Source organism: Phacochoerus africanus, chromosome 6 (assembly GCF_016906955.1).
Source record: "Phacochoerus africanus isolate WHEZ1 chromosome 6, ROS_Pafr_v1, whole genome shotgun sequence".
Classification (NCBI taxonomy): Eukaryota; Metazoa; Chordata; class Mammalia; order Artiodactyla; family Suidae; genus Phacochoerus; species Phacochoerus africanus.
In genome coordinates, this window is record NC_062549.1 from 99,011,821 (window position 1) to 99,023,116 (window position 11,296).

The following is an 11,296-nucleotide window of genomic DNA, read 5'->3' on the forward strand; positions in this document are numbered from 1 at the left end:
CCCGGCAGCCATTTTGCCGTGTCTCAGACGATGCGCATGCGCCAGCTCCAGTGCGCCATTCACTACGCAGACTCCCAGACCGAGCAATATTTTACACTCTACTTGGACAATACCATTTACAGCCACTTGACGTTGGATTATAGGGAAAGGAAGTAAATGAAGTGAAACGGAAAATTTCCCTATAGAATTTGAGACGAGGAAAGAATAAAAGGCGAAGTAATCGCACCTTCACCAATTATGGTACAGTTTCATAACTGCATGAAACATAGTTTCCAAAAGGCTTAGATATCTATTGTATTGATTAGCACAACCTAGATTAACTATGCCATCCCATTTTCCTATGTAAATCATCTGGACAGATTTGGAGGCTCCTGTGTTCCACTAAACATGTGTAATTATTGTATTTTAACTCTTTCACTCTCCCTAGTAGACTCAGGTTTCTTGAGGCGAGGAACCTGTTTTGTCAAGCTCAAATCTAGTATTTGTTAATTCCACAAAAAGTTGTCGAACGTCTTATGTCAAGTACAGTTTTAGACGTGGGGGAATAACAGCAAAATGACAAAGTCCCTTCCCTCCGGGGCTTAGTGGCAGGAGACCATAAAAAAATACATATATCAGGAAGTAATAATTTCTCTCAAAAAGCATAAAGCAGGGTAAGGGAGAGGAAGGGCACTGTACATATAACACTGTAAGAGAATGGGAATGAGAGTTTGGTGATCAAGGATGGCTTCTGGGAGTTCCCGTCGTGGCGCAGTGGTTAACGAATCCGACTAGGAACCATGAGGTTGCGGGTTCGGTCCCTGCCCTTGCTCAGTGGGTTAATGATCCGGCGTTGCCGTGAGCTGTGGTGTAGGTTGCAGACGCGGCTCGGATCCCGCGTTGCTGTGGCTCTGGCGTAGGCCGGTGGCTACAGCTCCGATTCAACCCCTAGCCTGGGAACCTCCATATGCCGCGAGAGCGGCCCAAGAAATAGCAACAACAACAACAACAAAAAGACAAAAGACAAAAAAAAAAAGGATGGCTTCTGGTAGTAAGTGATACTTGATATGAATGTTGAGAACAAGGCAACCAAGCAATAATGAGAAAGGGGAAAGAAAACATGGTGGCAGACAGAACAGCAAGTGTAAAGGACCTAATACAAGAATGTTTTGATACCTTAGAGGGAAAACAAGGAGGCCACTGTGGCTAGAGAAGAGTAAGAGAGGCGTCAAGTGGTAGAATATGAGATCTCAGAGGTGAAGGGAAAGAGTTCACATAGACCCTGGAAGGACTTTGGCTTTTAACCTTGAGTTGGGGAGCAATTTTAAGCAGAGTGTTTTTAAGAAGAAAAGTTACATCGCATTCTTTTTAAAAGATCATGTTGGTTGTTGTGTGGAAAATAGATTTTGGGGAGTTCCCCGGAGCAGCAAAATGAATCTGACTAGGAACCACGAGGTTGTGTTCCTTCCCTGGCCTGGCTTAGTGGGTTAAGAATCTGGCTTTAGGAGTTCCCATCGTGGCTCAATGGTTAGTGAATCCGACTAGGAACCATGAGGTTGTGGGTTCGATCCCTGGCCTTGCTCAGTGGGTTAAGGATCCAGCGTTGCCATGAGCTGTGGTGTAGGTTGCAGACTCGGCTCAGATCCCACGTTGCTGTAGCCACTGCTACAGCTCTGATTAGACCCCTAGCCTGGGAACCTCCATATGCCACGGAAGTGGCCCAAGAAATGACAAAAAGATAAAATAAAATAAGTAAAAATAAAAGAATCTGGCTTTGCCATGAGCTGTGGTGTATGTGGCAGTCGTGTTCTGGTGTTGCTGTGGCTGTGGTATAGGCCAGCAACTGTAGCTCTTATTAGACCCCCAGCCTGGGAACCTCCATATGCCTCGGGTGTGGCCCTGAAAATAAAAAAGGAAATAGACTTTGGGGAGTTCCCGTCCTGGCACAGTGGTTAACGAATCTGACTAGGAGCCGTGAGGCTGCGGGTTCGGTCCCTGGCCTTGCCCAGTGGGTTAAGGATCCAGCATTGCCATGAGCTGTGGTGTAGGTTGCAGTCGAGGCTCGGATCCTGCATTGCTGTGGCTCTGGTGTAGGCCGGTAGCTACAGCTCTGATTGGACCCCTAGCCTAGGAACCTCCATGTACTGCGGGAAGCAGCCCTAGAAAAAAGGCAAAAAGACAAAAAAAGAAAATAGACTTTGGAAGTTCCTGTTGTTGGTCAGTGGTAAGGAACCTGACTAGTATTTGTGAGGCTGCAGGTCTGATCCCTGCCCTTACTCAGGGAGTTAAGGACCGGGCATTCCATGAGCCGTGGTGTATATCACAGACCCAGCTGGAATCTGGCATTGCTGTGGCTGTGGTGTAGGCCAGTAGCTACAGCTCCGATTCAACCCCTGCCTGGGAACTTCTATATGCCAGGGGTGTGGCCCTAAAAAAAAGAAAAGAAAAAACAATTTTTAGTATATAGATGACCTTAAAGCCATGAAATGGATGAGGGTGCCCAGGAAGTGAGTGAGCTCATATAGAACAGAGGTCCAAGGACTGAGCCATAAGGAGTAACTTTCAAAGGAGATTGAGAAGGAATGACCAGTGAAGGAAAACCCAGGAAGTAATGTTCTGAAAGCCATATAATGAAAATTTGTCAAGAAGGAGAGAGTGGAGTTCCCGCCATGGCTTAGCAGAAACAAATCTGACTAGCATCCATGCAATTTTGATCCCTGACCTCGATTAGTGGGTTAATTATCCGGCATTGCCATGAGCTATGGTGTAGGTCAAAGATGCAGCTTGGATCTGGAGTTGCTGTGGCTGTGGCATAGGCCAGCGGCTACAGCTCCAATTCTGCCTCTAGCTTGGGAACCTCCATGACCTATGAGTGCAGCCCTAAAAAGACAAAAAAGGAGGGAGTAATTGTGTCAGGTGTTGCTGTGTAGATTGGATAAAATGAGGACTGAGATAACCACTGGATCTGGCAAACATAGTAGTCATTAGTGATCTTGACAAGGGCTGTTTCCAGGAAGTTAAGTGATTGGAGAGGGTTCTAGAAAGAATGGGAGATATGGAATTATCATGTATAGATCACTCAAGAAATCAAGAAACAAAATGGGGAGTTCCCTTGTGGTACAGCAGGTAAAGATCTGGCATTGTCATTGTACACCTCAGGTCACTGCCGTGGTTTGGATTTGATCACTGGCCACTAGCCAGGGAACTTCCACATGCCATGGATGTGGCTAAAAAAAAAGGAGAGGAGAAATGGAGCTGAAGCTGAAGAGAAATGTGGGATAAAAGGGTCATTTCTTTTTTCCATGGTGGGAAATAATGTAGCTGATGCTAAAACTGATACAGGATAGAAAAGGGACAATTGCTGAATTGATTTCCTTGAATAGTTGAGAGAGGCTAGGATCAAGTAATAGGTCCACAGACAGTTCTTTTCTTGGAGCAAGAAGGTAGAGAATCTAGATAGTGATCCAGGTAGGTTGATAGATTTGTTGGTGAGAATGTGCAGAAATTCACTTCAATTGCTTCTCTTTTCTCATTGAAATAGCTTGGCACTGCAGTAGGTGCTAAGGAAGCACACTCAAAAAAAAGAAAAAGAAAAAGAAAAAAAACACCAATGGTGAGCTCCCACTGGGGCTCAGCAGGTTACAAACCTGACTAGTATCCATGAGGATGTGAGTTCCATCCCTGGCTTCACTCAGTGGGTTAAGGATCTGGCATCACAGTGAGCTGTGGTGTAGATCGCAGACCAAGTTTGGGTCCTGAGTTGTTGTGGCTGTGGCATAGTCTGGCAGCTGCAGCTCCAGTTTGACCCCTGGCCCAGGAACTTCTGTATGCCACAGGCACAGCCCTAAAAAGAAAAAAAAAAAAACGCAGCTCAGATCTTGTGTTGCCATAGCTGTGGAATAGGCTGCAGCTATAGCTCTGATTCAATCCCTGACCTGGGAACTTCTATATGCCATAGGTGCAACCCTAAAAAGAATAATACTTAATCAGATCCTACTAAATTAATGGCTTGTTTCTTTGCCCATTGCTAGTTTTCTTACCTCCTTGTGTTAGCCAAATTTCCATTTTTAGCCCGTCTCTCATCTTTCTGCTTTTTTTTTTTTTGTCTTTTTGCCATTTCTTGGGCCGCTCCCACGGCATATGGAGGTTCCCAGGCTAGGGGTCCGATCGGAGCTGTAGCTGCCAGCCTACATCAGAGCCACAGCAACACGGGATCCGAGCCGCGTCTGCAACCTACACCACAGCTCACGGCAACGCCGGATCCTTAACCCACTGAGCAAAGCCAGGGATCGAACCCACAACCTCATGGTTCCTAGTTGGATTCCTTAACCACTGAGCCACGTCGGGAACTCCTTTTTTCTGCTCATTATTGCCCAAAGATTAAATTTATCACCTGCATCTAGATTTACTCAAGTTGGATATCCTGGTTATCTTTGATTCTACCCCTTCCATCTAGTTATAAAATTCTGTAGACTTCTACCTAGAAATTTCTTGCATGAATTCCCTTCCTTCCATTCCCCTTGCCCTCTCTTAAAGGTTATCATCACCATTTTAATAAATTATGTATCAACAGCATCACAGTCAGCTTCTTGGTCTGTCTTCTCAGCTTATATACATAATCAGACTAATCTTCTAGTAATCCTCTGCTCAAAAAACAAAATAAGGAGTTCCTGTCGTGGCGCAGTGGTTAACGAATCCGACTAGGAACCATGAGGTTGTGGGTTCAATCCCTGGCCTCGCTCAGTGGGTTAAGGATCCGGCATTGCCATGAGCTGTGGTGTAGGTTGCAGACATGGCTCGGATCCCGCGTCGCTGTGGCTCTGGCGTAGGCTGGCAGCTACAGCTCCAATTGTACCCCTAGCCTGGGAACCTCCATATGCTGCGGGAGCGGCCCAAGAAATAGCAAAAAAAGACTAAATAAATAAATAAATAAAACCAAAAAACTTGTTCCTTGTTATCAACAAAGTAAAAGCACTACCTTTTAAGACCCTCCACAATGGTTCCAATCTAACTTTCCATTATTTTTCTTTACTTTTTTTTTTTTGGTCTTTTTGCCTTTCCTAGGGCCACTCCCGTGGCATCTGGAGGTTCCCAGGCTAGGAATCTATCGGAGCTGTAGCCACTGGCCTATGCCACAGCCACAGCAATGCCAGATCCAAGCTGCATCTGTGACCTACACCACAGCTCACAGCAACGCTGGATCCTTAACCCAATGAGCAAAGCAAGGCCAGGGATCGAACCTGCAACTCATGGTTCCTAGTCAGATTCTTTAACCACTGCGCCATGATGGAAACTCCTAACTTTCCATTATTATCTCCAGTGCCTTTCCTCCATTGGTCCATGGTCTCTAAACTGTTATTTTTCCTTAAATACATTTTGTAATTTTCTATTTGTAGTTAATTTTGCCTAAAATGTCTTCTCTTACCAAAATTCTACCCATCTTTCAGAGCTGTCTTAAATTGCCTCTTGCATACAAATTTCCCTGATCATTTCAACTGGATGAAATTTCTCTTTTGTACAGTAGAATTTTCTGCCCTGAATAAAATTATTTGTATTATCTAATCTACTAGTATTGTGATGAATAACATGCAAAATCACCCTGATTGCAAAACAGTGTTAACTATAATTGTTGTAACCAAAAATAATTATTTGGTGCCTATGATCCAATGATACTGCCATCATTTCCTGAAATTTATCAAGTTAAGACACATATAGGGAGGAAAAATCAGTCCAATTACTTTTTTTTTTTTTTGGTCTTTTTGAGGGCTGTACCAGCAGCATATGGAGGTTCCCAGGCTAGGGGCCTAATTGGAGCTGTAGCCGCCAGCCTACGCCACAGCCACAGCAACACCAGATCAGAGTTGCGTTTGCGACCTACACCACAGCTCACGGCCACACCAGATCCTTAACCCACTGAGTGAGGCCAGGGAACAAACATACAACCTCATGGTTCCTAGTCAGATTCGTTTCCACTGTGCCACTACGGGAACTCCTCCAATTACTTTATATTCACATTTTTCTTTTCTTTTTTCTTTTTGAGCCTGCATCTGCATTTAAGTTCCTGGGCCAGGAATTGAATCAGAGCTGCAGATATGGGCTATGCCACAGCTTTTGGCAATGCCGAATCCTTGGATCCTCAACCCACTGTGGCCTGGGAATGAACCTGCATCCTCATGGATGCTAATTGGGTTCTTAACCCACTGGGCCACAATGGGAAACTCCTATATTCACATTTTTCAACAAATAAAGCTATTCTCTACCTTGATCATCTCACTTTATTCCCTATCACAAATTCCAAGTGACTTTTAAAATTCCAGAACACTATAGAGGATAAATAACTGCCATTAACTAAATATATACATAACTTGAAACAGATTATGGAAGAAATTACTAAAGTTCACAAGATATTTTAAGTGATAACAGCATCCCAAGATAGGAACTATTCTTTTTTTATTTTGCAGTTTTTTTTTTTCCCACTGTACAGCAAGGGGGTCAGGTTATCCTTACATGTATACATTACAATTATATTTTTTCCCCCACCCTTGATAGGAACTATTCTGAGACCAACCGTCATTTGAAAGAACACACTTTTCCCTACCACCTATTTCACAAATGAAGCAGCATATGTTTCAAGTAAGTTTGGGCTCCAGTCAAACAAAGCTGAGTTAAAATTAAACCCTACCACTTACTAGCTACAACCTTGGGGCAAATTACTTACTCTAAGCCTCATATTCCTCATTTCTAAAGTCTACTTTCCTACAGTTCCCGTTGTGGCGCAGAGGTTAATGAATCCGACTAGGAACCATGAGGTTTCGGGGTTGATCCCTGGCCTTGCTCAATGGGTTAAGGATCCAGTGTTCCTGTGAGCTGTGGTGTAGGTTGAAGACGCTACTCGGATCCCGAGTTGCTGTGGCTCTGGTGTAGGCTGGTGGCTACAGCTCCGATTGGACCCCTAGCCTGGGAACCTCCATGTTCCACGGGAGCAGCCCTAGAAAAGGCAAAAAGACAAAATAAATAAATAAATAAATAAATAAATAAATAAATAAAATAAAATCCACTTATAAACTTGTTCTGATAAAGGAGGCAATGCTTATTGAACATGATGGTCAATACTGTATAGGATCAGGAAAATTTAAGTTACCCTAGGAGGTGGATCAAGAAAGATATTGCTGGAGTTCCTATTGGAGCTCATTGGTAATGAATCTGACTAGCATCCATGAAGGTGCAGGTTCCACCCCTAGCCTTGTTCAGTAGGCTGAAGATCCGGTGTTGCCATGAGCTGTGGTGTAGACCACAGACAGTTCGGATTCTTGTTGCTGTGGCTGTGACATGGGCAGGCAGTTGCAGCTCTGATTCAACTCCTAGCCTGGGAACTGTCATATGTCACAGGTGAGGCCCTAGAAAGACAGAAAAAAAAATATTGCTGCAATTTATGTCAAAGAATATTCTGCCCCTATGTTTTCCTCTAAGGGTTTTATAGTATCCAGTTTTATGTTTAGGTCTTTAATCCATTTTGATTTATTCTTGTGCATGGTATTAGTGTTCTAATTTTATTCTTTTACATGTAGAGGTCCAGTTTTCCCAGCACCATTTTTTGAAGAGGCTGTCTTGTCTTCATTGTATATTCTTACCTCCTTTGTCACAGATTTACCATAGGTGGGCGGGTTTTCTGGGCTTTCTATGCCGTTCCACTGATCTTTATTTCTGTTTTTGTGCCAGTACCATACTTTTTTGGTGACTGTAGCTTTATAGTAAAGTCCTAAGTCAGGAAGCCTGTTTCCTCCAGCTCTGTTTTTCTTTCTCAATATTGCTTTGGCCATTTGAGGTCTTTTGTGCTACCACACAAAATCAGGATTTTTTTTTTTTTTTAAGGCAGCACCCTTGGCATATGGAGGTTCTCAGACTAGGGTTCAAATCAGAGCTAGAGCCCTGGCCTACACCACAACCACAGCAACTCTGGATCCAAGCAGAGTTTGTGACCTACACCCCAGCTCATGGCAACACCAATTATTTAACCCACTGAGTGAGGCCAGGGATCGAAACTTCGTCCTCATGGATGCTAGTCAGATTTGTTTCTGCTGAGCCACAATGGGAACTTCAAATGCCACAGGTGTGGCCAAAAACAAAAGGCTTATTAATAAATAAAAAACTTGGGGAGTGGGGGAATGCGCTGGGGGTTTGGGATGGAGATGCTATAAAATTGGATTGTTATGATTGTTGTACAACTATAAATGTAATAAAATTCATAGAGTAATTAAAAAAAAGTTACCCAGTCAAAACAAAAACAAAAACAGGAGTTCCCGTCGTGGCTAAGTGGTTAACGAATCCGACTAGGAACCGTGAGGTTGCGGGTTCCATCCCCAGCTTGCTCAGTGGGTTAAGGATCTGGCATTGCCGTGAGCTGTGGTGTAGGTTGCAGACGAGGCTCTGATCCTGCATTGCTGTGGCTCTGGCATAGGCTGGTGGCTATAGCTCCGATTAGACCCCTAGCCTGGGAACCTCTATATGCTGCAGGAGTGGCCCTAGAAAAGGCAAAAAGACAAAAAACCAAAATAACAACAAAAACAAACAAAAAAACTTAAGATAACAAGGATTAAGTCTCATTATGAGTACTTTTTTTTTTGTCTTTTTTCTTTTAGGGCAGCACCCCTTGGCATGTGGAGGTTCCCAGGCTAGGGGACAAGTCAGAGCTGTAACTGCCAGCCTATGCCACAGCCACAGTGACGGGCAATTTGGGATCTGAGCCATGTCTGCAACCAGATCATGGCAACGCTGGATCTTTAAGCCAAAGAGCTAGGCCAGGGATCAAACCCACGTCCTCATGAATACTAGTCAAGTTCATTAACTATTGAGCCATGATGGAAACTCCTCATTATGAGTACCTTATAGTGAACAATAATATATATATATATATATACTCCTTTTAGGTCTTATTCAAACAATACATTTTTGAAGTTGTGTATAAATTATTTATACACGTTTGTAATAAATCCTTTCGTATAAGCAAAAACACTTTTTTTCTGTCTTTTTAGGGCCACACCCACGAAACGTGGAAGTTCCCAGGCAAGGGGTCAAATTAGAGCTGCAGCTGCCAGCCTACACCACAGCTGCAGAAACACCAGATTTGAACTGTGTCTGCAAACTACATGGCTCACAGCAATGCTGAATCCTTAACCTACTGAGTGAGCCCAGGGATTGATCTCTCATCCTCATGGATACTCGTCAGGTTCATTACAGCCGAGCCAAAACAGGAACTCCCAAAAGCACTTATTTCTGACAATGAAGTTTTTTCCTACATTTGTTTAATCAAGAGAATGAGTTCAGGGACTTCCTCCCCTGGCTCAGTGGTAGCAAAACCGACTAGCGTCCATGAGAAGGCATGTTTGATCTCTGGCCTTGGTCAGTGGGTTAAGGATCCAGTGTTGCCATGAGCTTTGGTGTAGCTCAAAGACACAGCTTGGATCTGGTGTGGCTGTAGTACAGGCCAGCAGCTACAGCTCCGATTCACCCGCTGGCCTGGGAAATTCCATATGCTGCAAGTGCAGCCCTAAAAAGACAGGAAAAAAAAAAAAAAAAAGTTCAGGAAGTTCCTGTTGTGGCTCAGTGGTAATAAGCACGACTGATATCCATGAGGACGAAGGTTCAATCCCTGGCCCTGGTCAGCGGGTTAAGGATCCAGCGTTGCCATGAGCTGCAGTGTAGGTTGCAGACTCACCTTGGATCCCCAGTTGCTATGGCTGTGGTGTATGTAGGCTGGCAGCTGTAGTTCCAATGGTTCCCTAGCTTGGGAACTTCCACATGCCACAGGTATTGCCCTATAATGCAACAGCAGAAAAAGGAAAATGAGTTCAGTTTTCTGCTTCCAAGTTTCAGAGATAAAAGCTTTCTAAAGATTTCTTTCTGCTCTAGGAACTGGCAATGTCATCTGTCTGGGTTATAGTTTGCTTATCTGTAAAAAAGGGAGTTTTTAGGTTTTTTTTTTTTTTTACTAGTTTTTCCTTAAGGCCTTTTGTAGTCTGTCTCTTTTCACCTTTTTTTTATCCTAGTACTCCCTAATACTGCGTTAAAATTAGAACTTTAACTAGGACCTGAAACAACTTTTTAAAAAGGGCTTTTTTTTTGTCTTTTCTAGGGCCGCTTCCACGGCATATGGAGGTTCCCAGGCTAGGGGTCGAATCAGAGCTGTAGCTGCCAGCCTACACCAGAGCCACAGCAACGAGGCATCCGAGCCGTGTCTGCGACCTACACCACAGGTCACGACAACACCGGATTCTTAACCCACTGAGCAAGGCCAGGGACGGAACCCGCAACCTCATGGTTCCTAGTTGGATTGAGCCACAACGAGAACGCCACCCAGAATGTTTTAACTTCTGGTCAAGTATTCACGTCAACATTACTTCCTGGTAAGCTTCAGTTAGCAGGAAGAGTTCTAATGGTTCCTGTGTTCGATATGTCTTCAACAGACAACATGAAATGAAAGGACATTCATGGTAGGAATTTTGGAACTCAATGGACACTTATTCTGACCCAAACATTCCTAAAACCAAACTGGAAACATTAAAAGATTTAAGTAAATACTTAAATAGAACTGCAAATTGTCAGATTCTTGGGGTGGGGGAGCTACACATTGTTTTTTTTTGCTTTTTAGGGCCACACCTGTGGTGTATGGAGATTCCCAGGCTAGGGGTCTAATCGGAGCTACAGCTGCTTGCCTATACCACAGCCCCAGCAACTGGGATCTGAGCCACATCTGCGACTCACACCACAGCCACGGCAACGCTGGATCTTCAACCCACTGGGCAAAGCCAGGAATCGAACCCGTGTCCTCATGGTTCCTAGTTGGATTCTTTTCCGCTGAGTCATGACAGGAACTTCTACCCATTGTCTTAGCGACTTTTTTTTTTTAATTAGAAAAGAGAAGAAATAGGTGAAATTCCTAAATCCTATTCCACCTTACAAAATGACGCATACCATCCTCCTTGGATTCTCCGTGTCCATTTCACTCAAAACATACATCTCATATTTATGCGCCCATCTGAGGAATTGACTTCCTGTTAAGACTGCTTAGTTAGGTTAAGAGATGGGACATTGGTTTGTTCTTCCTTCCCCTATCCGCTTAACACCTCTTCCTGCTTCATTCTGCTCCAGGAAGATGGTACGTATCACTCTTGCTCTAGGATGAGGTCAGGAATTTCTATTACCCAATCATCCATCCATTCATTAGTTCATCCATTTGCATATACATAAATAGCAAGGACAAAATTTTCTTTTTGCATTGCAAAAGTCTGGATAAAAGATCACCTGAAGACCCAAACTT